Source organism: Oryx dammah, unplaced genomic scaffold, assembly GCF_014754425.2.
Source record: "Oryx dammah isolate SB20612 unplaced genomic scaffold, SCBI_Odam_1.1 HiC_scaffold_29, whole genome shotgun sequence".
In the NCBI taxonomy this organism is placed as follows: Eukaryota; Metazoa; Chordata; class Mammalia; order Artiodactyla; family Bovidae; genus Oryx; species Oryx dammah.
Genome location: NW_024070213.1, coordinates 53,690,803 through 53,718,330, shown reverse-complemented (window position 1 = coordinate 53,718,330; position 27,528 = coordinate 53,690,803). Strand labels below are relative to the sequence as shown.

General features: G+C 39.8%; 1 protein-coding gene and 1 pseudogene across 4 annotated transcripts in view; both read left to right on the top strand.

Moving 5' to 3' along the window:
- ANO4 (anoctamin 4) overlaps positions 1–27,528 on the top strand; it is a 356,708-nt gene that overhangs the window by 13,772 nt on the left and 315,408 nt on the right. The gene's annotated exons all lie outside the window — the stretch shown is intronic.
- LOC120858680 lies at positions 1,957–3,456 on the top strand (annotated as a pseudogene).

The following is a 27,528-nucleotide window of genomic DNA, read 5'->3' as shown; positions in this document are numbered from 1 at the left end:
TTTGAATTATGAACCATTCTTATTTTCTTCTTAATTCCTTACATCTAGCTTAGTGTCTGGCACAAGGTAGGAGCTCAAACAATTGTTAATCAAAACCTAAAATTAGATTTTGATTTTTGTTACTGTTTTGTTTAAATACTTCTGTATCCTGTTTAGTTTTGTATTTATTTTTGGAGGCCCAAATGATTGTACCTTATATTCTTGGTACCTTGGTTTGATGTGACAGTCTATAGCATATTCATGATTCTAAGCATTAAAAAAATAGGCAATATTTTAAAGGGAAGTAGCTCTGTAGATCTAAAAGGATATAGAAGGAGCATGAGATTATAGGACAAAACTCCAGCCTGTGTATACATATTTAGGTCATTGTTCAGTTGCTAAGTCCTGTCTGACTCTGCGACCCCATGGACTGCAGCACACCAGGCTTCCCTTCCTTCACTGTCTAGGAGTTCGCTCAAACTCATGTCCATTGAATCGATAATGCCATCCAACCATCTCATCCTCTGTCGCTCCCTTCTCTTCCAGTCTTCAATCAAACATATAGGTACCTGTATGTATATTCCCTCAGGCCAGAAGGAATTTTGGCTGCCAAGAATACAAAATGGGACCAGGAATAGAATTAAATCATATGTCAGAATGACCTAAACATAAGCTCTGGGGGCCAAGACTTTGCCTGTAAGTTTTCTGTGAGCCAGCGGGAAGAGGAGACACTTGGAAGAGTACAGAGAAACCAGTTTCTCAGAATGATTATAACTACTCTTGGCACCAACATCAGACGAGAATTTCTCCCAGGAGTCTCCATAAAGAGTACACTGTGTTTTGTTTTGAAAATCAAGTTTTGTAAGGCTGATTCTCCTAAAACATTTTTGGGTTAATAGCATCACTTCAAAGCAAACTTTTCCAAGAGCGATGGCAAGGTTCTGTTGTGGTACCCTGTTCTCTGCGGGTCTGATTTGGCCCACTGATAGGAGAGCCAGATGAATTCCTTGTCCTTCCAGGAGGCTTCCCTGTGATTGTTTTCCTCAACTGAAGTTTTGAGACTATTCATTGCCTTGGAACATGAGGCAGTACTTCCTGATAAGGCCTAAAGTGCAGCCATTCTGTGTGGCTAATTAAGGAGAGACTTGGTGCCCTAGCATGTGTCAAATTAAAGGTGGGGTTAGCATCCTTCAGAGTGAGCTGAGTTGCTAACAGACACATTTGCCCGAGGCCCCCCAACATCCCCCCACCAATTTCTAATGGCAGCAGAGGGGACACCCAGCAGCTTGGCTAGGATTATACACAGAAAATTCTACAATGATCAGACAAATGGGTAGTTCACTCCAGAGGACTCCAGTTTGGCTGCCATGGGGACTGCACGCCAGGATGTGTATGATTTGCTAAAAACAGATTGCAGCCATGAAATTAAAAGATGCTTACTCCTTGGAAGGAAAGTTATGACCAACCTAGATAGCATATTCAAAAGCAGAGACGTTACTTTGCCGACTAAGGGCCGTCTAGTCAAGGCTATGATTTTTCCTGTGGTCATGTATGGATGTGAGAGTTGGACTGTGAAGAAGCCTGAGTGCTGAAGAATTGATGCTTTTGAACTGTGGTGTTGGAGAAGACTCTTGAGAGTCCCTTGGACTGCAAGGAGATCCAACCAGTCCATTCTGAAGGAGATCAACCCTGGGATTTCTTTGGAAGGAATGATGCTAAAGCTGAAACTCCAGTACTTTGGCCACCTCATGTGAAGAGTTGACTCATTGGAAAAGACTCTGATGCTGGGAGGGATTTGGGGGCAGGAGGAGAAGGGGATGACAGAGGATGAGATGGCTGGATGGCATCACGGACTCGATGGACGTGAGTCTGAGTGAACTCCGGGAGTTGGTGATGGACAGGGAGGCCTGGCATGCTGCGATTCATGGGGTCGCAAAGAGTCAGACACGACTGAGTGACTGAACTGAACTGAACCTCTATCAGGATGATGCTGTGACAGGGGAAGCAGCTGGCCTGGCCTTAGCTTTGGTTATGTTGGGCTCTAAAAATGCCCAGGTTATTGAGGACATGGTCGGCTATGCACAGGAAACTCAACATGAGAAGATTCTCGTGGTCTTGCAGTTGGCATTGAGTTAGTGACGTATGGAAGGATGGAAGTGGCTGATGCTCTCTTTGAATCTCTCTGCCTTGATAAGGATCCAATTCTTTGATCTGGAATGTATACTGTAGTCATGGCTTATTGTGGCTCAGGTAACAACAAAGCTATTCGACGCCTGCTACGTGTTGCTGTAAGCGATGTTAATGATGACATCAGGAGGGCAGCAGCAGAATCACTTGCGTTCGTTGTCTTCAGGACCCCTGAACAGTGCCCTAGCGTTGTTTCATTGTTGTCAGAGAGTTAGAGTCCTCACGTGCGTTATGGAGCTGCCGTGGCCCTGGGCATCTGCTGTGCTGGTACAGGAAACAAGGAAGCAATTAATTTGCTCGAACCAATGACAAATGACCCTGTGAACTATGTGAGGCAAGGAGCTCTCATAGCTTCAGCTCTCATCATGATCCAGCAGACTGAAATCACTTGTCCAAAGGTGAATCAGTTCAGACAGCTGTATTCCAAAGTCATCAATGATAAGCATGATGATGTTATGGCCAAGTTTGGCACTATTCTGGCCCAGGGCATACTGGACGCAGGTGGACGTAATGTCACAGTCTCCTTGCAGTCCAGAACTGGACACATCCATATGCCTTCTGTGGTTGGCGTCCTTGTGTTTACCCAGTTCTGGTTCTGGTTTCCTTTTTCACACTTCCTGTCATTGGCTTATACCCCTACCTGTGTCATTGGCCTGAACAAAGACTTAAAGATGCCGAAAGTTCAATATAAATCAAACTGTAGACCATCAACATTTGCGTATCCTGCCCCAAGAAGTACCAAAAGAAAAAGAAAAGGAAAAGCTTTCCACTGCTGTGTTATCTATAACTGCCAAGGCTAAAAAGAAGGAAAAAGAAAAGGAAAAAAGGAAGAGGAGGAAATGGAAGTGGATGAGGCAGAGAAAAAGGAAGAAAAACAGAAGAAAAAAGAACCTGAGCCAAAATTCCAGTTATTGGATAACCCAGCCTGAGTTATGCCTGCCCAGCTAAAGGTCCTAAGCATGCTGGAGACCTGTAGATACCAGCCTTTCAAACCATTGTCCATTGGAGGCATCGTCATTCTGAAGGATACCAGTGGAGACATTGAAGAGCTGGTAGAACCCGTGGCAGCTCATGGCCCAAAAATTGAGGAAGCACAAGAGCCAGAACCCCCATAACCATTTGAGTATGTTGATGACTAAGGACCGGAGGTGTGTGTGGAGCAAAATTGTATACCGTGAGAAGTCTCTCTGTGGATTCTTCACAAATGTTTTTACAAGGACCTGGTCTCACTTTCCCCTTCTGTTCTTAATCCCTATTTATGTAAATGACATTAAAACTTCTCTTTATTTGCAAAAAAAAATGTTTAAAACAGGTACCCCTGGGGTGTACATGAACACTTAAAGCATGGAATGTCTTGAGGGTATCGGTTCCCAATGTCTGAACTCTTTATTTCTCACCTCTCCTTTCACTGTTACTCTTTGCCCATTTTAGCCAGGAAGTCATCTCGTTACATGTCCCGAATTTCAGTGTATTGTGCAGGGGTCAAGAATCCACCTGGGCACCAGACAAAGCAGCAGTCTGAAACATTTTCTTGCAAAGAAGTATGGTAGAATGGGCTATAAAAAGACTTCGAACGTATAACAAATGCTCCGACGCTGGGATAAAGTTCTGTGGGGAAGTAGACTGAATAAAAGAGTTAACGGGAAAAAACTATATAAAATTTTCAGTTGATAGGAGCTTGAACTTGGTTATATTTTAAATGGATGATGTTGTTTAGATTAGTGAAGGTTCTCTAGAGAAACAGACTAATAACATACATGCATACATATATACACACCCACATATAGGAGAGGGGATTGTGGGGGCTAGGAAGGAGATATTAGGAGATTATAAGGGATTAGCTCATGGGATTTGGAGGCTGAGAAGCCCCAGGATCTACAGTTGGCATGCCGGAGACCCAGGAGAACCAATGGGCTAAGTTCTGTCCCAAAGCTGGCAAGCTCAAGACTCAGGAGCCAGTGTTCCAGTTCAAATCCAATGGTCTGAAAAGACCAACATCCCAATCCAAGGCTATTAGGAAGGAGTTTACTCTTACTTAGCTTTTTTGTTCTATTCAGATCTTCGATGGATTGGATGAGATCCTCACATGGTGGAGTAGGGTGAGAGAAGGGAGGAAGATGAACTGCTTTCTTTACTCATTCAGATGTTAATTTCACCCAAAAACATCCTCACAGACAACCCATACTGTTTGACCAGAAGTCTGGGCCCCTTGTGGTAAAGCTAATCGAAGTTATACTTTAAAAGTTTGCTGTTTACATTACCAGAAATTATGTTCTTTGTAATCCTGTGTAAATTTATGATGATGTCAACTTAAAACTTCATGAGGGGACTTGAGACTTCAGGAGGGGATACAGAGGTTTTTGTTTTTAATATTAGGACATACATGAGTGAAAGTGTTTGAAAATCCAAAATCTACTCCATGTAGTATGACCGAGATAATTTTAGCCTGATACTTGTTTAACCCAAAGCAAAAACCTCAACGATAAAAAGGTAGTCTCTTCTTTAGGCAAAGAATGTAGATTCAGAACATATCAGAGTATGACATTTGTCACTCTGTACCTCACCACCACCCTGGTCAAAGCCACTGCTGTCTCTTGACTGAATCATCGCAGCGGCCTCTCTTCTTTGACCTTGACTTCTTCACTGTGTTCTCAGCACAGAAGTCTGGAGTCATCCAGTTAAAACAGAAGTCATGTCATGTCAGTTCTAACTTAACATTTTATTGACTTTTCATGGACCTAAACAATTTCCTCCATCACCTTGTGCTGTACTTCAGGGGAAATATACTTGACTAGTTCACTCTGCTCCAGCTGCAGTGTCCTCCTTGCTGCTCCTTCAGCATGCCATGATACACTCTCAAGCCCCAGATTTTTGCACACTTTACTCCCCATGCCTGTAACACTCTTCTTTATCTATCTTCTTACCTCCAAGTCCCTGCCCAGGCTCTCAGAGAGGTCTTCCTCAACCATTCTGTTTGTACTTCCCACGTCTTGATATTCTCTGTCTCCCTTGCAGCTTAATTTTTCTCCAAAGTACTTACCGTCTTCTAACATACTCTCTGGTTTATTCATTTGTCTTCATATTACCTGTTTCTGTTGACTAGAAAGTAAGGATTTGGTGTATATTGCTCATTGGTGTTCCCAGTGCCTAGAACAATACATGGTAAGTAGGACACAATTGATATCTCCTAGGCATACAGTAAATATTTATTCAGTGAGTCAGCCTGAATTTTATATAGTTTTCCTAGGTTAAGTTCAGTATTTTATCTGTTTTCTCAACTAGCAAGGTATTTAGTAAAGAATAAATAATGAATGTTAGTATAGGATCTATTTTTAATTCTTAGTTGGAGTATAATTAACAATATATTAGTTACAGGTATATAGATTCAGTTATAGTATAGACCTTTGAAAATATGCAGTTATTTAATGTTTTGCTGAATTTGAGTTTAAATTTTCCTTTTTCCTTGGAACTAATCTTGTTTCATTTTTTCGTGTCTTTATCTTGTTTGAATTTTTAATTTAAAAGATGTGTATTTTAAAAGCTAGTTTGAATACCTGTATTTCTTAAAGTGTCTCAAATCTGTTTTCAAATGAGTTGAGTTTGATGTGAGCAGGCACGGCAGGGCTTTTTTGGGGGACTGCAAGGCCAGGGGAGGAGCTACTGCTCAGGGATGTCGGATGTTGATTCTGCTTCTGCAGCTCTCCACCATCTACCTACCTGGGAAATACGATCTTGCTCGTGCCCTGCTGAGTTCCAGAGCCAAATGTTTTTAGTGCCACTTCAAAAGGCAAAGCGGTGCTGTTAGCATCAGTTTGAGAGTATTGAAGTAAGCCTGGGAAGGAGAGGAGAGAATCGTGGGGAGAGCTAGGTTTCTCTCTCCATTCTGGCAATACCTTGGCCACATGGAGGAGGGTCACTGGCAGGACCACCAAGCTCCATAGGGAACCAAGAAGGAACGGAAATCTGTGCAGAAATGCCGCATCTCCTCTGTGTTTTGTGTAACTGCTCTTTTCTGTTAAATTCTCTATTCTTGGCTAAGTAAATTAGGAATTTGTAGCAGAGGGGTCTGTGTGTGTGTGTGTTGTTGGTGGCAGTGGGGTTGATGGTGATGTCGATGGCATTGGAGTTGTTTGTGTGGCTGTGATGGAGGAGGAGGAGTTGCTGCTGGTGTGCAAAGTTCTTTCCGTCAATCCATAATACCTATTGTGCTGTGTGAACTCAGTACGGTTTTCATTTATATGTGATTGTTTTGAGATAGTTCTGAAGTAGTCATGGTTCATATTAAGGAAATGACTGTGTTGATGTCCTTTAAGACACCTGAAAATTTCCAGGAACTTCTTTGAGTCAGAACATTAAGACCGTATTTCTATTTTGAGGTCCTGTGGACTCCTTCCAGCCTTGAACAGGTTGAGTTGTTTATGTCTCTGATACTTGCTCATGTACATGTGTTCTTACTCACGTGGATTCTCTGTTAGTCTAAAGCACTTTCAGCCTAGGATCTTTTTAAAAAAATTATTGCTTTACAGTTATTTATTGGTATAGTTATTTTACGATGTTGTGTTAGTTTCTTCTGTACAATGAAGTGAATCAGCTATGCATATACATATATCCCCTCCCTCCTGGATCTCCCTTCCATCCGTCTAGGTCATCACAGAACAGTGAGCTGAGCTCCCTGTGCTATACACCAGGTTCCCACTAGCTAGCTATCTTGCGTAAATGTCAATCTCAATCTCCCGATTCAGCCCATCCCCCTACCCCCTAGCCTCGTGTCCATACATCTGTACTCTGCATCTCTATTCCTGCCCTGCAAATACGTTCATCAGTACCATTTTTCTAGATTCCACATATATGCATTAATATATGGTATTTGTTTTTCTTTCTGACTTCATTCTGTATGACAGACTCTTAAGTCCGTCTATCACCCCACATCCTTAGAAGCGAAGACAAAGCTTTTGTTTCCTCCTTAGGTCTGTTTGCAGTGTTAGCCTCTTAATGCTACATTGCATTTTTCAGCATGCTTCACACACACATTTATTGAGGTGTATTGTATGTAACTCAGACATTTCAAACATAGAATTCAGTAAAAATTTTTAATATATTTACCAGCTTGTGAGATCATTACCATAACCAGTTTTAGAATATTTCATCACCCATTTAGATTTATCATGTCCATTTACATTAATATTCCTGCTTTATTTTTCTTCTAATTTTAAAGGGACTGTAAGTTCATAGGAGAAAATGCCTAAGAACAGTAATTAAGGATGAAGGAAAGGAAAGCAGGAGGGACAGGACCAGAATTTTATCTTTTATCAAAATGTGAATGCTAGCATCTGTTTTTATTTTTTTTAAACTGATTTTTCCCCCTTGTCCTATATTTTTATCAACAGAAATACAATAAGAGATTAAAGTGGGGCTGTATCTTAGTTCTGCATGCGATCCCAAAGGCTAAGAATAGTATAAGATGTTCTCCCATGGCAATTACCCATTCAGGGCATGCAGAGACTCATTCCAGAATTGTCTGCTTCATTCTATGTATGAGATTTAAGTTGGGGCCATGGTGAACATATTGGTGGGGTGGGAGAATGGGATGGGGGATGGTACTCATCTGTCCCTCCAAACCAAGTGAGAGGAACCGTAAGTGATCTTGACATGTGCTCCTTGGCTGGAATTTGGGGGGCACGAGGTTGTGGAATCTCATAGACATCTAAAACCTGAATAGGTGGAAGGTTGCTTTCAGTGAGAGCAAAGAGCAAGAGGGAGCTGTAAGGAGATAACTGCATGTTGGTGGACCAAGGATTGTGGGATTTTTTTCATATATCCAGAGGATGCTCTGGGATAACTTTAAAAAGTGAGTCCCCTCAAAAGAGAACTGCCTGAGAGGCTTTGGGGGAGGTGATGGCAGAGAGTGCGAGAGAGTATGAATGAATATAAGTGGTGATCAGTTCCCTAAATATTCTAGGTATGTAGGAATGTAGTCTAAACAGATCATACAGAAACGACCCATTTGCAGTCTGGCCATCTGGGAAGCGTTATTGTATAGAGCTTTGGAATTGAACAAACCTGGATTTAAATCTCTCCGTGATCCTCAGCAAGTTATTTAGATTTTATGAACTTTCAGAGTTATGACTAGTATTTGTTGTCAAAGCCAATGATTGTATTATTACAAATCCTGGATCTTGCATTTTAAATATTGACATTTTGATACTTGGCATTAGTTGATGAAAGCCAATTCTGTAGTGACAATTAGTATCCATCACATAGCTAGGAATCTGAAATGGTCATTAGCAGGTACCACAAGCATTTAACATACAATTTTCAATATTTAACAAAATCCATGGGACTTCACTTACTATACTGCATTTACTTATTTGGATCAAATTTGTCAATTTTTATAAGCCTGTGTACATATATTTTGAAAGTAAAAATGATATAACTGTAATTCTTATTTTATCTAGAATACAATTCAGATTTATTAACTTTAAGAATATTTTAGGCATTGTTGCAAGATTTTTTAGCAGGTAACATTATGAGTGTGTTACGTATTTATGCCAGCCAGCAAAAGTTTTTTGTACATTTACATTAAATTATTTACAACCACAGAAATATAAACAACCAAAAAAGTTTTGGTGTTAATACTGTAGTAAACAACAATGCTTTGAACTATGTGTGCAGCTTGTATGTAGAAACAGATTTTGCAGATTGGATCCTGGGTGTTAAGAAAAAAGTTAGATTTTGAAGAGTAGCCAGTTTCAGTGTTCTTTGTCTTCCCAAAGCATTTAAAGTATATAACTGTCTTAGCACTATTCAGAGGCTTCCCTGGTGGTTCAGCAATAAAGAATCTGCCTACAATGCCGGAGCTGCAGGAAACACAGGTTTGATCCCTGGGTCAGGAAGATCCCCTGGAGAAGGGCATGGCAACCCACTCCAGTATTCTTGCATGGAGAATCCCAGGGACGGGGGAGCCTGGTAGGCTACACAGTCCATGGGGTCGCAAAGAGTCGCGTTCGACTGAAGCGATTTAGCAGCAGCAGCACTAACCAGTGGTATAGTATTTTCTTCATTCGTTAATTTAATTAATTCATTAATTTTAATTAATTTAAAAATACTTAGCACCTACTGTGTGCCAGGCAAACTGTAACCAGTGAGCATACAAGAATGAATAAAGATAGTCTAACTTCTGTCCTTAACCTAGAATTCATTATATTGAAATATGTAAACACATGAATAAACATAATTATAAATTGTGATCATTGCTGTGAATAAGAAGCAAGTGACATGAGAGAACACCCGAGGAAGCATAATTTAATTTGTGGAATCAGGGAAGACGTCTTTGACAGAATGGAATTTACATGAAGATCTGAAAGATGAGTAGGATTTTTCAGTTCAGAGCAGGTAAGAGTTTTTTAGATGGAGGGAGTAACATATATAAAAGCTCTGTGATGGAAAGGAGTTTGACTATTAGAGAAGGCAAGGATTAGATAGGGGTTAGGAGGCTATGGGAATAATTCTGACTAGAAATGAAGAAGTCGAGTGACTAGATCAGACTAGCTGAGTGGCAGTAAAGTTAGAAGTGAATGGATTTTAAGAAACAAGTAGAGATAGAATCAACTATGACTCGGGGATGGATTGGATATAAAAGGAGAGGAAGAAGGTGGTGTCAATAAAATAAAGCTATTGGCGAAAGTGGATGAATTGGAATCTAGCAAATGAAACTGTTATTGTCACACAACCCTTAATCTTCTATGAACATTGCAAGGTTGTGTATGTACTTATTTTCAAGTTTTAGGTGGCACATATTAAAATACTGCTCATTTTTCTTTTTTGGACTTTTTAATGTAAGCTTCTTAGAACTGAGGATTTGTTAGCTTTTCTTGGTATAACTCCAGAGTTCTTAGGCCTCTAAACCCAGTTGTTGTTAAGTCAATTGTATTTTTTTAATAGCGATTAGAATATCTAATTGCAGATACAGAAAAAAGTTATATATTTATTGGGGGTGGGGGTAGGAGGATGACTTAGGAACAGTTTTTTCAAGGCAGAGATATTAAACATGATTACTTGTCAATTTGTCTCGGTCATTATTATATAAGGACTGGGGAAAAGAACAGTTTAATTAATAGGCATGATTGGATGTTTAAATACTTATGTATATGCTATAGAGACCTTTCAAAATATTTTAAAAAGGTAAAAAGTACTTGATTATCTGACTCTGGGGTATATTTATAAAACTTGCTGACTTGGTAAGGTTAAAATAGGCAGATAATCCCATTTACATTCCAGCTGTAATTGTGGTATCTAAATTACTTGGTTTCCAACAGATGGAATCATGGATAATTCCTGCCTCGGCATAGCCTGGTTAGGTGGTCTCAGTTTGGATATGATCTGAGATTTTGAAAATAATTGAGAAGAATCAAAGCAATATTATAACGAAGCTAAAATCAGTTTATTGAATAGCCAACTTAGTAGCAAATTATACATGAAATGTGGGTTTTACTGTTGTCGTTCAGTCACCAAATTGTGTCTGACTCTTTGCGACCCCATGGACTGCAGCACACTAGGCTTCCCTGTCCTTCACCAGCTCCCAGAGTTTGCTCAAACTCATGTCCATTGAGTTGGTGATACCATCCAACCATGTTAACCTCTGTAGCCCCCTTCTCGTCCTGCCCTCAATCTTTGCCAGCATCAGGGTCTTTTCAAATGAGTCAGTTCTTCGCAGCTGGTGGCCAAAGTATTGGCGCTTCAGCATCAGTCCTTCCAATGAATATTCAGGGTTGATTTCCTTTAGGATTGACTGGTTTGATGTATTATTGGTTTACTATAATATCTATGTATTGTTTCTACATATCCTTAATAAAGGATATGTAAACTGTATAGCCATGAATGACAAAAGGAAACCTTTTTGTTCAGATGTTGGATTCTATACTTGTATCTGCTATACTGTCCATTCATTTTTGTACTGTATACATTTTTTAAAAAGAGCCAGTTCTAGGCTCACAACAAAGTTCAGCAGAAACTAGAGTTCTCATACTGCAGACCCCACAGGTGAATAGCCTCCTCCGTTATCAGTATCCCCAACCAGAGTGGTACATTTGTTACAACTGATAAACCTATATTTATACATCATAATCCAGTTTGTTATGGTCACTCTTGGTGGTGTACATTCTGTGGGCTTGGACAAATGTATAAATGATATGTATCCATCATTATAATATCATAGTATTTTCACTGTCCCTCACATCCTATGTGTTTTCTGTTCATTTCTCCCCCATCCATACCCTAGTAACCGCTGATCTGTTTACTGCCTCCATAGTTTTGCCTCTACCAGAACATCATATAGTTAAATTATATAGTACATAGCCTTTTTGGATTGGCAGCTTTCAGTTACTAATATGCATCTAAATTTTACCCATGTATTTTTGTGGCCTGATAGCTCATTTCATTTTTTAAAAAAGGTTTTATTTTTGGTCGCACTTGGTCACTGTTGCTTCTTGCAAGCTTTCTCTAGTTGTGAGTGGTGGTTACTGCTTGTTGCAGTGTGTGGGCCTCTCATTGCCGTGGCTTCTCTTTTGAAGAGCACAGGCTCTAGGTGTGTGGGCTTCAGTAGTTGTTCCTTGTGGGCTCAGGAGTCTCAGATCATGGGCTCCAGAGTACAGGTGCAGTACTTGTGAAACATAGGCTTAGTTGCTCCATGACACATGGAATCTTCCTGGACCAGGGATTAGCAGCTGGATTCTTACCCACTGTGCCACCAGGGAAGTCTGTTCATTTCTTTTTTAGCACAGAATAATATTCCATTGTCTAGATGTACTACAGTCCATCCATTTACTTACTGAAAGACATCTTGGTTGCTTACAGTGTTGGTCATTATAAATAAAACTGCTGTTAACATGCGTGCATGTTTTTATGTGGACATCGTTTTTTACCTCCTTTATGTGAGTACCAAGCAGTGCAGTTGCTGGATCATATAGTAAGAGTATGTCTAGTTTCATAAGAAACCATTAAGCTGTCTTCCAAAGTGGCTGTACAGTTTTGTAGTACCAGCAATGGATAAGAGTTTCTGTTGCTTCCTCACCAGCCAATATTCTGGATTATGGCCATTCTAACAGTGTAGAGTGGCATTTAATTTGCATTTCTCTGGTGACATGATATGAAGTAGGCTTTCAAAATATAGTCAGGAATAATTAGAAGCCCTCTTAGTCTGTAATGCTTAGAACTGATTTTGTTGCCTAATGGAAAAAATATGTTTAAATGAGAAAATCATGAAAATTGTACATTTCTTGAACATTTTAAGTGAAAACACAAATTAAGCTGACTTGCTAATCTTGTGAGGTTAAGCTAAGGTCGTTTTTTTCTAGTAAGAATCTATTAATTTGTTTTGTGTGTTTTTCTTCTATAAACCACGCTTGTAACTAATCATTTATGAAGACAAACTTTTAATGGATTCTATCTACACTTAGGTTATTCTCATAAGTGTTCTATCATTACTATAGTCCCTTGTTTAACACTAATTTTTAAGATATATGACTCAGCTTTATCAAATGTTTCCAAAGCTTTAAACCTTTTTCATAAAAACACCAACTGTTTATTGGATTACATGCTATTTAATAAAAACAACAAAATTACAATAAGTATAAATGGCATAAAAAGTTTTAGGAACAAACAAAATGGGAACAGAAATAAATAGGGTGCCAAACATTACCCAGCTTAAGCTATAAATTTTGGTGAGCTATAGGATCAGTCTTTACATTTTACAGAAAGGCTGAAGAATGTTTAGGCTGGTTAGTTTAGCAATACCTATAAATCACGTCCTTGTGGATTGTGATGAAAATGATTGGCTTGTGAGAAACTGATAGGAAAATCTAGTCCCCTAGGATGTGATAGATCATCCAAACTATTTCCTAGCTTCTTCACAAAAGACTTATAATTCAGTACTCAGAACATGTGACTTGTGCAAAAACATTACAAATCTACACATGGTTGTAAAGCCCAAGTTATAATACACTTAAGATAAATACACATAATTCATATGTATTAAAATTAATCTTTTTGTGAAGAAATGTATGCTTTGGAACATATTAATGAATAATTAATTCTTTGAAAACCCTTGCATCCAGGCCTCCTCTTAGATCTCCAACTGAATTTTTGATCATTCCTTTCATAGTCTGAAGGATTAAATAACAAATTGCAGTTCTCAGCATTTCATAGTTGCTTGCCTTTCCTTTTGCCATTTTTTTTGTTGTTGTTTACATACTCTTTCTACTTGTGATGGACTCTTTAATATTAACTATTCTTCAGTACTCAGCTTGTGTGTGGCTTTCTTCAGGAAACTTTTCCAGACACCCCAGTTCAGGCTCATACCCCTGTTTTTGTTACCATGACACTCTTATAGAATTATTTTAAAATTAGCTATATATTATATACTAGATTGTACCTCTTTCATAGGTAAAAACTATATCTTGTTTGCCTTTGTACCCAGGACTCAGCGGGGTGGACCTGGTAGGTACTTAGTGTTTAACTGAGGAGCAAGGTGCCAAAGTTCATGTTTTGCAAAATTCATGACCATCATTTAGATATAGAATTTTTCTAACAGGACTTAGAGGAGGATTGGATGCAGAGAGCAGAAACTTGGCAGAGGACTAAAGAAGGTTAATGTAAAAATTGCATTTTTAAATTGCTGAGAGAATAATAGGTTTGTATCTTGGCTACATACTAGTATTATGTCAGCCTTGAAAAATTGGGGTCAGTTTCATTAATAGATTTACAAGAGGAAGAAGCTTATATATGTTCATCTAGGGTCAGGCATCTTCCTAAATTATCTCAGACTAATTTTCTGTAAATCTTCGATTGCCCTCAAATAACTAAAGCAAATGAGGGTGGGAGAGTTCTCATGTAGAAAAAGAGTTAATTTTTTCAGGTTTTAAAAATTGTTTGTTAATGATATAATACTATAATGATTATAAGCTGGATGAATAAAACCATTTAATTACCTAATTTGGTAATATCTAATGAGAGAAACAGGTGTTATTGAAACAGTGTGAGTCTAAGATTCAGATCATTTGGTGCTATTCCCAGCGATGCCTTCCTCCAGCTTTGTGGCCTTAAATATTCCTGCAACTCTCTGTGATTCAGCTTTCAAATCTGCAGGCTGATAGTTCTTCACTGAGGGTGATTTTGGTCCCCAGGGAACATTTGGCAATGTCTGGAGACATTTTTGACCACAGTTTGGAGGGTGTTACTGGCATTTGGGCTTCCCCGATAGCTCATTTGGTAAAGAATTCACCTGCAATGCAGGAGATCCTGGTTCAGTTCCTAGGTTAGGAAGATCCCCTGGAGAAGGGAAAGGCTACCCACTCCAGTATTCCGGCCTGGTGAAGTCCATGGAATAAAGTTTTGGGGGCTTCCCTGGTAGCTCAGATGGTAAAGCATCTGCCTACAATGTGGGAGTACATCATGAGAAACGCTGGACTGGAAGAAACAAGCTGGAATCAAGATTGCCGGGAGAAACCTCAGATATGCAGATGACACCACCCTTATGGCAGAAAGTGAAGAGGAGCTAAAAAGCCTCTTGATGAAAGTGAAAGAGGAGAGTGAAAAAGTTGGCTTAAAGCTCAACATTCAGAAAACGAAGATCATGGCATCTGGTCCCATCACTTCAAGGCAAATAGATGGGGAAACAGTAGAAACAGTGTCAGACTTTATTTTTTTGGGCTCCAAAATCACTGCAGATGGTGACTGCAGCCCTGAAATTAAAAGACGCTTCCTCCTTGGAAGGAAAGTTATGACCAACCTAGATAGTATATTCAAAAGCAGAGACATTACTTTGCCGACTAAGGTCCATCTAGTCAAGGCTATGGTTTTTCCTGTGGTCATGTATGGATGTGAGAGTTGGACTGTGAAGAAGGCTGAACGCTGAAGAATTGATGTGTTTGAACTGTGGTGTTGGAGAAGACTCTTGAGAGTCCCTTGGACTGCAAGGAGATCCAACCAGTCCATTCTGAAGGAGATCAACCCTGGGATTTCTTCGGAAGGAATGATGCTAAAGCTGAAGCTCCAGTACTTCGGCCACCTCATGCGAAGAGTTGAGTCACTGGAAAAAACTCTGATGCTGGGAGGGATTGGGGGCAGGAGGAGAAGGGGACGACCCAGGATGAGATGGCTGGATGGCATCACGGACTCGATGGCCGTGAGTCTGAGTGAACTCCGGGAGATGGTGATGGACAGAGAGGCCTGGCATGCTGCGATTCATGGGGTCGCAAAGAGTCGGACACGACTAAGGGACTGAACTGAACTTGACTGACAATGTGGGAGATCCGGGTTCAATCCCTGGGTCGGGAAGATTCCCCTGGAGAAGGGAATGGCAACCCACTCCAGTACTCTTGCCTGGAAAATCCCATGGACTGAGGAGCCTGGTAGGCTACAGTCCATGGGGCCTCAAAGAGTTGGGACATGACTGAGCGACTTCACTTCTTCACTAGCATATAGTGAATAGAGACCAAAGCTATTGCTCAGCATCCTACAGTACACAGAACAGCTGCCAACAACAAAGAATTAACCCATCGAAAATCTCAGTAGAGCCAAGACTGAGAAATCCTGGGCTGGATAATCTTGAGGGGCTTTTCCCACCTAAATATCTCTCAATCTCAAACATAGGTCTTTATTTTTTTGATAAATGATCTGAGTAATATAAAGGTGGTTCAGTTGCTAAGTCACATCTGTTTCTCTGAAACCCCATGGACTGCAGCAAGCCAGGCTTCCCTGTACTTCACTATCTCCCAAAGTTTGCTCAAACTCACGTCCATTGAGTTAGTGATGTCTAACCATCTCATCCTCTGCTGCCCTCTTCTCCTGTTGCCGTCAATCTTTTCTAGCATCTTGGTCTTCTCCAATGCGTCAGCTCTTTGCATCAGGTGGCCAAAGTATTGGAGCTTCAGCATCAGTCCTTCCAATGAGTATTCAGGGTTGATTTCCTTTAAGATTGACTGATTTGATCTCCATGCTGTCCAAGGGACTCTCAAAGAGTCTTCACCAGCAGCACAATTTGAAAGCATCAGTTCTTTGATGCTCAGCCTTCTTTTATGGTCCAACTGTCACATCTGTACATGACTACTGGAAAAACCGTAGCTTTGACTATATGGGCCTTTGTTGGCAAAGTGATATCTCTGCTTTTTAATACAGTATCTAGATTTGTCACTCTAATGGCTGAAAGTGAAGAGGAACTAAAGAACTTCTTGATGAGGGTGAAAAAGATGAGCAAAAAAGCTGGCTTAAAACTCAATATTCAAAAAACTAAGATCAAGGCATCTGGTCCCATCACTTCATGGCAAATAGATGGGGGAAAAGTGGAAATAGTGGTAGATTTTCTTTTCTTGGCTGCCAAAAATCACTGTAGACTGTGACTGCAGCCATGAAATTAAAAGACTCTTGCTTCTTGGAAGAAAAACTATGGCAATATAAAGATGAGGATATTCAGTGAATATCCAGTTGTCCAGTATGTTTTTAAACGGTATCCTAGTAATTTTCAGTGAATTAAATATCATAAGCAGAGAAAAATAAATAGTCAAAACATACTACTCTGCACTTCTTCTGATTTAGCATTCTCAAATGTGAGTTAAATACAATTGTAGAAAACCCCTGATAGATAAACATCTTCATTTTTTCAGTAGTGTGACAGTTTCCCAATGCTAGCTGTCAGATAGATACCAATACTATTTATGGGGAAGAAGGAAAAACTAATGCAGGAGAGCTTAAATACTATAATTTAGAGGAAAACCATATTTCAGTAAATAGCAACTTTCAGAGATGGATACATATCCCTATGATTTAAAGTAAGATTTATCAGTGGTATAAAAATATTGCAGTGTGCTGAATTATATGACTTGGGATCAGTTAAGAATGAACATCAGTGCTAGTTGAATTCTCAATTACATTGGAGCAAGTGTGCATTTTGAAAAGGTGTTGATTAATGTTTAGGTCCTATCTGCTCTATGTCTTTATGAAATATCCCCTTAAAGAATCTGAGAACAGGTTTCAAAAGCAACAACATAAACTACATTTTTCTAAGCATAAAGCAAGGTTTTTGTTTGTTGTCCAAAATGTCTTTTTAGAGACCAGGGTGAGGGCGTGCAAGACTTGAGGTAGCTATGGAAGGGGAGCTGGAGGTGGTTCTCTTCCTTTCCTCTCCCTTATTCTCCTTCTTGCCAGGCTATTCTACCCCCTTGCCCACCTGACTCACCAAGTATGGATCCCAAGTTGGAGCCCATACCAAGTTCCCTAGGTGGTGGGGCCCTGTCTTATTTCTGTTTATCCCTGATGCTGGGCATGCAGCGGCTCCAGATCACCTCCTGCCCCCAGGCCTCAGGCTCTTTGCCTGTGGGCAGTCCTGGCGTAGCTTCTGCTTATTGCTCTGTCTTTAAGTTCTTCCTTTTGTTTCCCTGCATCCTGTGGCTCCCTCTCCTTTCCTTCCATCTTGACTTGGAATATACAGATTTTGTGGTGGTTTAGCTGCATTTTATCTAGCACTTCTAGATCTTTAGAGCAGAAGAGGAACCCTCCCACCTGACCTCAGCCTGCCACATTACTGGAACCCATTGATCTGTTAAAGTCTTATTTCATTTTATTACCAATAAATTCTTTTACACAGCTACTTGATGGTTCTCTGGTTTTCTTTCCACTCCAGCAAAAAGACTGGTTTCTCAGAACCAGTGCCCCCTTTCCCTATCCTGATTGTTACATGGGGTCTCCCTGGTGGCTCAGAGGTTAAAGCGTCTGCCTGCAATGCAGGAGACCCGGGTTCGATCTCCTGGAGAAGGAAATGCCAACCTACTCCAGTATTGTTGCCTGGAGAATCCCATGGACTGAGGAGCCTGGTGGCCTGCAGTCCATGGGGTTGCAAAGAGTCAGTACACGACTGAGCGACTTCACTTTCACTTTCTTTCAGGAGTTGGCAGAGCACATACAGGGTACGGTCTTGAAGCGTTCTTTTTTTACTCTGGTAAAATATACCTGTGGCATTACTGTCTCTAGGAAAACCAAACATTTGGCTCAAAATTGAGAAAAATGAAAGTCAGTCAGCTTATCTCTAACTCCCCATGATAAAAGAAATCAAGTATTTTAGAGCTGTCAGTCATACTTGGACTTTGTCTACTGCTGTGTCTATTACTTTTTTACCCTCTCAAAATAGAATTGGTGTGTAGGCAAAATTGAAGCCAGCAGTTGAGATTTGGGACTATCTCCAACATCAGGTTCAACTCCAAGGTGTTTTCCAAGGGCCTATTCACCTCTGGTTTGCAATGCAGAATTGTAGTCCTAATCATTGTTTTTCATGTGCTAATGAGGAAAATTATGAAGGAATGGACATCTCTCCTCCTGCTTTGTCATCCTGACCCTGGTTGTGCTAGTTAACTTTCTCATTAACGATGCAAGGTCTATCTGCATTTTACTTAGATGGGAACCATTTCTCATAACTTTATTTTTTATTGGTCAGCACTTTTTTATTGGTCTTTGAAAATGGTTTACCAAGCACTCGATGCTATAGCCAGCACAGATTTGAATAAAAGTGCTAATGGTTGTCAGAACTGAAGGGACATTGCTGCGTCTGATTGGTTCTCAAATTTATAGCATTTCAGGATGCCCTGAAGGTAATTTTCAACTATTGTATTTATAGAGATGGTTTGTTAAGTGTAATCCTGTCTAGTAAGCTACCATATGGTGTGTTAGTGTGTCATCAAATGGGTAGTCAAGCTTAAGAGTAAATTTCCAAGAACTAATCAAACAAACGTGTATGAAATGTGTGTTATTTGGGACAGCAGGCATCAGTGACTGGATCACTGAGAAAGGCTTTGCCTTTCTCTTAGATGTTTAGTAGATGGAAAACTTTTGAACAGATATGTCCAGTATAGTACCTTAAAGTGTTTTTTTTTTTTTTTTAATTATAAAAGTAATACATGTTTATTTAAAAATTAAATAATGGAAAGGAAGGATAAAATCCAAGTGATTCAGTTTATTTCCCTGCTACCTTAAAACTTTGGGAAATATAGTTTCAGATAATTAAAGGGACAGAAAAAGAAAGATGGAGTCAAACATGAAATTTTAAGAATATAAATGAATCATAATATAGATAATTGTCCAACTTGTTACTTTCAATTTGTCTTGAAGAGTTTTAGCTGTCAGTTGGAATATATCAGTCCATCTCATTGTTTTTGATGGCAAAGCAGTGCTCAAGATCACAGAGCAATATGCCATATTCAGTAAGTCTCATGCTACTGATTAACATAAGGTTATTGCCAATGTTTCACTGTTATGAACAGTGGCTTAGTGAACATCTTTTTCTCTTGGAATACATAGGCTGACATTTCTGTGGGATTAATACTTAGAAATGGAATTTGTCATCAACAGTTGTACATATTTTGAATTCTGATGGTTTTAGTTTTAGACACTGTCTTAATTGGCATGTTCACCAGCACTGAACGAAAGTGCTTATTTCCCCCATACTTCAGCACCCAGCTTTTTTTTTTTTTTTTTTTAATGGAAGAAAACAGTTTGAAGATTCTTTTTGTATTTTGGCCTATAATTCCAACCCTGACCACACTGATCAAATAGATTCCTCCTGTACTCCATGGAAGGAATAAGACAACAAAAATAACAATAAACAACTTGGGGATATGGATCTTTTGAGCAGTTTAACCAAAACCTAAGCAAAGCAATTAAGTGACTGTTATCAGTGGAGGTTTCTACTCACCCTCCCAGTAAATGACAGGCTGCTAGGCTGGATCACATGGAGAACTCTTGTACAGGCAAAGCTGGAAATCTTGAACCAGTTAGCAAGTCAAAGGTGTTTCTCTACTTCTTTACCCAAATTCCCAGCCTGAGTCTTTCATCTAACCACTTCCATTAGAAGAAGGTCCCCACTTACTAATATTCAAGTCACAGAGCATTTGCAGTCACAGAAATAGCAGTCACCCCTCTCAGATCTCAAGGGAGACAGCAGTCCCTGGACCTGGCGATAAGCTTGTGAGAGTCTGAAAAAGGTCACCCTCTTCCCATCCTCCCAACATCCCCCATGCCCCCTGCCCCCGTGCACAGAAAGAGATAGAGGAAAACACTTTTCCAAGGGAAAAATAGGCAAAAGGAAAGGATGAGAGTGGTTAACTGGGTGTTATCCTAGCTCCTGGGATAGGGGAACAATAACAACAAAAGCTCTTAAATCTCATCAGTCATGGCTTATTACTTGATTGAGTGAGGGGTGGAGAAGCAGATGGGAGAACAGTGTTGTTCTTTCAGTTGTTGATCGGTTGCTCAGTTGTGTCCAACTCTTTGCAACCCCATGGACTGCAGTGTGCCAGGCTTCCCTGTCCTTCACCATCTCCCAGAATTTGCTCAAACTCATGTTCATTGAGTTAGTGATATTGTCTAACCATCTCATCCTCTGCCGCCCCCTTCTCCTGTTGCCTTCAGTCTTTCCCAGCATCAGGGTCTTTTCCAATGTGTCAGCTCTTCACATCAGGTGGCCAGAGTATTGGAGCTTCAGCTTCAGCATCAGTCCTTCCAATGAGTATTCAGGGTTGATTTCCTTTAGGATTGACTGGTTTGATCTCCTTGCTGTCCAAGGGACTCTCAGAGTCTTATCCAGCACCATAATTGGAAAGCATCAGTTCTTTGGCATAGCCTTCTTTATGGTTCAACTCTCATATCCATACATGACTTCTGGAAAAACCATAACTTTGACTATACAGACCTTTGTTGGCAAAGTGATGTCTCTGTCACTTTCGGTGATAGACTTCTGATAGGGACCAGCAAGCACTGTATTAGATGTGTACCCCTTATTGTTGGAGTTCCTACTCATACTTCCTTTGTGGTTAAAATCAGGTATATTTCTATTAATTTCTTGTCAGATATTAACCATTTACATTTTTGGAGCTTTACGTTTCCTTTTTTGTTTCTGCATTACTTGCTTTAAAACTACACATCCACTGAAGAAATCAAACCATAATCTTTAAGTACATGTTTAAAAAAATCATATTTATGGATAATAATATAGAAATAGTTTACTTTGCAAGTATATCTAGATTCAGTGTCATTTTTGCCACCTACTTCCTATATTGTGTAAACATTCAGTTTATTAAAGACATAGAAGTACTTTTTCTGCCTCTTATCAGGAGATTATCAGCTAACTTGTCTTAAAATTTAAAAAATTAATTTACTTTAGAATACTTACGTACATGGTAATTTCTAAGAAAAGCTAGGAATTTGCAACAAATTCTATATGTATTGTCTATATGTAGATATTATGAAAAAGAAGGGGATTGATAAAATATCTTTGAATATCTCACTTAAAGGTAGAAGGCCACTCCTTTGTTATTTAAACACTAAAATTTCTTCTCTCCTTCTCCACACCTCCCTTTCTTTCTCTCTTCTTGGGTTTACTAACTGACAGTTGGAATATGTATTGCAGCTGCTTTTCACTCTCACATGTAGGATAGAACTCTGGAAAATTGAAAAAGGCTGTGCAGTTTCCTGAGTGATTAAAATCACATGCCAGGTCTTTTAAAATAATTTTATATTAGGCAATTTTTAATGAATTTTTGTGTAAATCAAGAAATTTCTCTTTCCATAAAGATCTTATATTTCTCCTATAAGCCACTTAAAAGCTATGTCCTATAGTTTGTAATGACTCTACAGGTGAGCACTGCAACAGGATCTCTTTGGAGAACAGGCTATTTTTATACACCCATGTTGTGTATTTGATGAAATGATAGGCAATTAAAGTTTACATAAACATGTATTAAAATAGCCTGCATATAGCAGAGAGATTTTTCATATAGTAACTGGTCAGTTTTATAATAGGAATAAAAATGCTATAAAACTTATTTATGAAGAATGCTATTAAAAGATAACTCTTTTTAATATTGCTTGAATTTTCTGGGTTATGAGTGGGCAGATGAGTAACTGAAAAATAACATCAACGTAAAAATTAAGCCAAGGATTGCCTAAGCTTGTTTTTCACAATTGGGAGCTTTTGTAGCTTTGTAGGAGATCATAGGCCCTGGAAAAACACTGGGTTAGAAGCAGGATGATCTGGTGTTGGAGTGATTTTCCTGTAAATTAGTCATGTCATTCACTCCTCCAAGTCTCAAATTCCTCAACTTAAAAAAGGCCTGTACTGTAGCAGTACAGGTGGCTGAGTGGTAAAGAATCTGCCTACCAAGCAGGGGATGTGAGTTTGATTCCATGGTTGGGAAGATCCCTTGGGGAGGAAAATGGCAACTCACTCCAGTATTCTTGCCTGGGAAATCCATGGACAGAAGAGCCTGGTGGGCTACAGCCCATGTAGTTGCAAAGAGTCAGACATGACTGAGTGACTAAACAGCCCACTAGAGTAAAGGCTTAATAAATGCTTGTTGAATGAATGAATGAAGCTTTTTAAAATTCCTTACTAAGATTAGGAAGTTCCACTGGGAATTAAAAAAAAAAAAGACAGCATCACAGATTTCAAAAATCCTCCAGTCAAACATTCTTTATACATTAAATTTGTTTGTAGACTTACATATGTTCTAAAGTACACATTTTCTCAGGCACAAAATGACTTTTGCTGTTAGAGTACAATGCCTCATTAACTGGTTTGGAGAGAATCTCATGCTACAGAAATGTAACCCTGTGCTGTGCTGTGCTTAGTCGTTCAGTCATGTCTGACTCTTTGTGACCCCATGGACTGTAGCCTGCCAGGCTCCTCTGTCCAAGGGATTCTCTAGGCACGAATACTGGAGTGGTTTGCCCTGTCCTCCTCCAGGGGATCTTCCCGACCCAGGGATCGAACCCAGGTGTCCCGCCTTGCAGGCAGATTCTTTACCATCTGAGCCACCAGGGAAACCAACCCTGGATAATGCCAGTTTGACACAAATGGAGATGAATTAGTTGTCCACAGCATCCAAGTATATGAGGCATAAAGCAACATTGGCAGCCAGTAGGGAAGATCTTGTCAATGAAGTACACAGAGCTCTGAATGTTTACTTCAGAGTGAAAATGGCTTTGCAGATTAGAAAACTGAGTTGTCATAGAAACCTTCATGCCAGAGGATGTTTTAATACTACAGATTAAATGGATTCAGAGACAGAGGAGCTCTATTTTGGTTTTCCCTTTTTACTTTGCTTAATCAATACTCCTTTTTAAAAGGACTTTTAATATCTAGAAACAATGAAATATTTTTGTGTAAACTGTCCATAGATTTCTGTTGAAAAACCATGAAATCAAAACTATTTTATAAAAGTGGCAAGCTTTATCATCTTACTTCTCATCAAAAATTATCTTTTACTTAGAATCAAAATAATTTGTGAACCTTTTTCTGTGGTCAGTCACCATTTTCCATATCCTCATTTTTCTTTCAACTGCTTAGCAATGAAAATTAATAGTTTCTCCATCTACTGAAAAAAGACAAATACTGAATTACTTGATTTTTACTGGAGAGCTGATATTATTGAGGGCCTGTGATGGGCCTGGCAATACTAGTCTCTGTGTATGTGATTTCATCTAATCTTCCAGCTACTCTGAAATGTCCTGATTTCTTGATGTGTAAGCTGAGGCTAAGAGATGTTAAATGATGTGCCTAAAGAGGAGAGTGAAAAAGTTGGCTTAAAGCTCAACATTCAGAAAACAAAGATCATGGCATCTGGTCCCATCACTTCATGGCAAATAGATGGGGAAACAGTGGAAACAGTGGCAGACTTTATTTTTTTTTTGGGCTCCAAAATCACTGCAGATGGTGACTGTAGCCCTGAAATTAAAAGACGCTTACTCCTTGTAAGAAGTTATGACTAACCTAGACAGCATATTGAAAAGCAGAGACATTACTTTGCCAACAAAGGTCCATCTAGTCAAGGCTATGGTTTTTCCAGTGGTCATGTATGGATGTGAGAGCTGGACTGTGAGGAAAGCTGAGTGCCGAAGAATTGATGCTTTTGAACTGTGGTGTTGGAGAAGACTCTTGAGAGTCCCTTGGACTGCAAGGAGATCCAACCAGTCCATTTTAAAGGAAATCAGCCCTGAGTGTTCTTTGGAAGGAATGATGCTAAAGCGGAAACTCCAGTACTTTGGCCACCTCATGCGAAGGGTTGACTCATTGTAAAAGACTCTGATGCTGGGAGAGATTGGGGCAGGAGGATAAGGGGACGACAGAGGATGAGATGGCTGGATGGCATCACCGAGTTGATGGACGTGAGTCTGAGTGAACTCCGGGAGTTGGTGATGGACAGGGAGGCCTGGCATGCTGTGATTCATGGGGTCGCAAAGAGTCGGACATGACTGAGCGACTGAACTGAACTGAAACCACACCTTGTGGCTCAGCTGGTAAAGAATCTGCCTGCAATGAGGGACACCTGGGTTCGATCCCTGGGTTGGGAAGATCCCCTGGAGAAGGGAAAGGTTACCCACTCCAGTATTCTGGCCTGGAGAATTCCACGGACTATAGAGTCCATGGGGTTGCAAACAGTCGGACGTGACTGAGCAACTTTCACTTCACAAGGTCATACATAGGTAAGCAGTCTGAGCTAGAATTTAAACCCATTGAACTTCTAAAATGATACTATGCTGCCACATATGGATAGCTAGATACAAATCTCTAAGGAACAGAGGAGACAGTTTATGATAAATACAACATAGCTAGGGTAGGGTGGAGATTCTGTAGGAAGAACTAGGAGTCTGTCTAGATCTCACATGTGAAAGTCCCTAATGGACTGACCTGTTAGACATGGAATTAAACAACCAGCCTCCCAGCCTGGTGTGCAAAATCTAAAATTATGGACATGAACATATTTCCATATAATTCATACTGATGCCATTTGATAAATGGTCCAAAGTATGCCTACTTGTGTTTTCAGCTTTTTGAAAGGGACTGATGTGATTCTGTGATTTTAATTATGCACAACCTGTTGACTGGACATTTTCAGATTTTTTCCTTGGAACATTTATGTGTTATTGCTTATAATATGTTCACTATTTATTAGGTTAAAAGTTTAAATCTGCTGTGGTTGATGTTATATTTGTTCTGAACATAGATTAGTTCAAAAGAAGTAGTGTTTTCAAGTGAAAGATTGTAATAGAGAGTGAAAATTTGAATTGGAATATGAAAAATGACAGAGATGATGTTGAAAAATATTTTAGTGGATTTTATGAAATACATGTTTAAAGGTAGAAAAATAAATATATCTGAAGATGCAGTTGAAGGAAGAAATAAGGTTATTGAGAATGGTGATTGACCACAGAAAAAAGTTCACAGACCTTATCCAATCAACATGATAGTATAATGATTGGATGATTGGTAGATGGATGTATGCAACTAATAGAATGGCTTCAGAAAAGCTGGTGGTATCCATTAACAGTGATGCATTGAGTTCTACTAATCTTATGTATGGATATACTATGACTAGCCTCTGGCCCATCAGTCTCCCTCTATCTCCTTTCTGTATTTGACTCCTACCAATGGGTTGGGACTTCCCTGGTGGCTCAGACGGTAAAGCATCTGTCTACAATGCGGGAGACCCGGGTTCGAGCCCTTGGTTTGGAAGATCCCCTGGAGAAGGAAATGGCAACCCACTCCAGTACTATTGCCTGGGAAATCCCGTGGACAGAGGAGCCTGGTAGGCTACAGTCTATGGGGTCGCAAAGAGTCAGACACGACTGAGCGACTTTACTAATGGGTTGGGCTCTGTCCATGGTCCTGAACCAGTTCTTCCTGTAGAAGTCATAGGGATGTTTTTCTTCTCCCAGCTAGAGTACTGTTTCTTTACTTAATACTTACTTTTGTAAATGCCACACATCAATCTCTTAGGAGTATTTTTTGTTATTGCCATTTCAAATGTGTGATCTCAATAGAGGTCCCAAACTTTGCATGGCTAAAACTGAACTCCTGATATCTACCCTAAACTTACTCTTCCTGCAGTCTTCCCCATTTAATTAATGGCAGTTCTCTACTGTGTTATTCAGGCTGAAATCTTGGTATCATCCTCAACTCCACTCTGTTTCTTACATTCCACACCTTATCAGTTCTACCTTCAATATATATTCAGAATCCAACCAGTGTTTTCACCACTACACTGTGACCATGCTTGTGCAAGCCACCACCACCTCTCACTGTCAGAGACCTCTTGTTGGTCTTTGTAATCATGTCCTGCCCCTTTTCTGTACCCAGTTTTGAGGTCTGTTCTCGATATGGAAGCCATAGTGATCTTGTAAGACACTGTCAGATCATATCTCTCCTTTGCTGAAAATCCTGTGATGGCTTCCTGCCTCAACCAGAATAAAAGCCAGAGTCCTCATGAAGGCCTTTGCATGACACAGCTTTCTTGATGGTTTTGTATTGAACTTCTCTATTTCTCTTCCTCTTATGCAGCCCATTTCAGCCACCCAGTCCCTTCAGATGCTCCTTGAATCCACTCAGTTATGTTCTTGCTTTAGGGCCTTTGCTTTTGCTGTGCCCCCTCTGTATAATTTTCTACCACCATATACTTAGCTCACTTCTTCACTTTAGGTCTTTATTCAAAAGTCTTTTCATTGGTGTTCTTCCCAGTCTCAGTTTTTTTTTTAAAGCCTCCATAGTAATTTATATCTGCCTGTTCCTAATTTTTCCCTTTAGCATGTATGTGATCCAATAAACTGCATATTTTAAATATGTTGTTATTTCTCCCTCTAAGATGTCGGCTCAGTGAAAGTAAGGACTTTTGTTTTCTGTTTTGTCTACTGCTATGTCTAGAATAAAGCCTGGCACATAGTAAGAGGTCAATAAATATTTAACTTACTAAATGAGTAGAATTACATTCATAAATAATTTGGGAAACTTGTCAATATTTGATAGAAATAAGTACATCTCATTCTATCAGATTATTTTAGGAAGCAAAAATGTTTTTAGTTTTTTAGCATTAGTTGCTTTATGGTTTGGATTCTTGTGTTTGAATGTATTTAGAAGGGTATGAAGTGCAGCCGTTTAAGATGCAGAGGACTTCAGCAGAAGCTCCAGAACTGGTGAGGTGCCAGGAAAAATTTCACATGGAACCCCTTGATCCTATACTTCTCGCCTTCATTATCCATCCCCACTTCTAACACATATGTGGCTTCCCTGCTGGCTCAGATGGTAAAGAATCTGCCTACAAGTCTGGAGACCTGGGTTTGATCCCTGAGTTGGGAAGACCCCCTGAAGAAGGAAATAGCAACCCACTCCAGTATTCTTGCCTGGAGAATCCCTTGGACAGAGGAACCTGGCAGTCTATAGCCCATGGGTTTGCAAAGAGTCAGACGTGACTGAGCAACTAACACTTTCTAACACATATATGTCCTAGAGAAATTGATGGTTTCTAGTGGTGTGGGGCAAAGAAAAGTGTT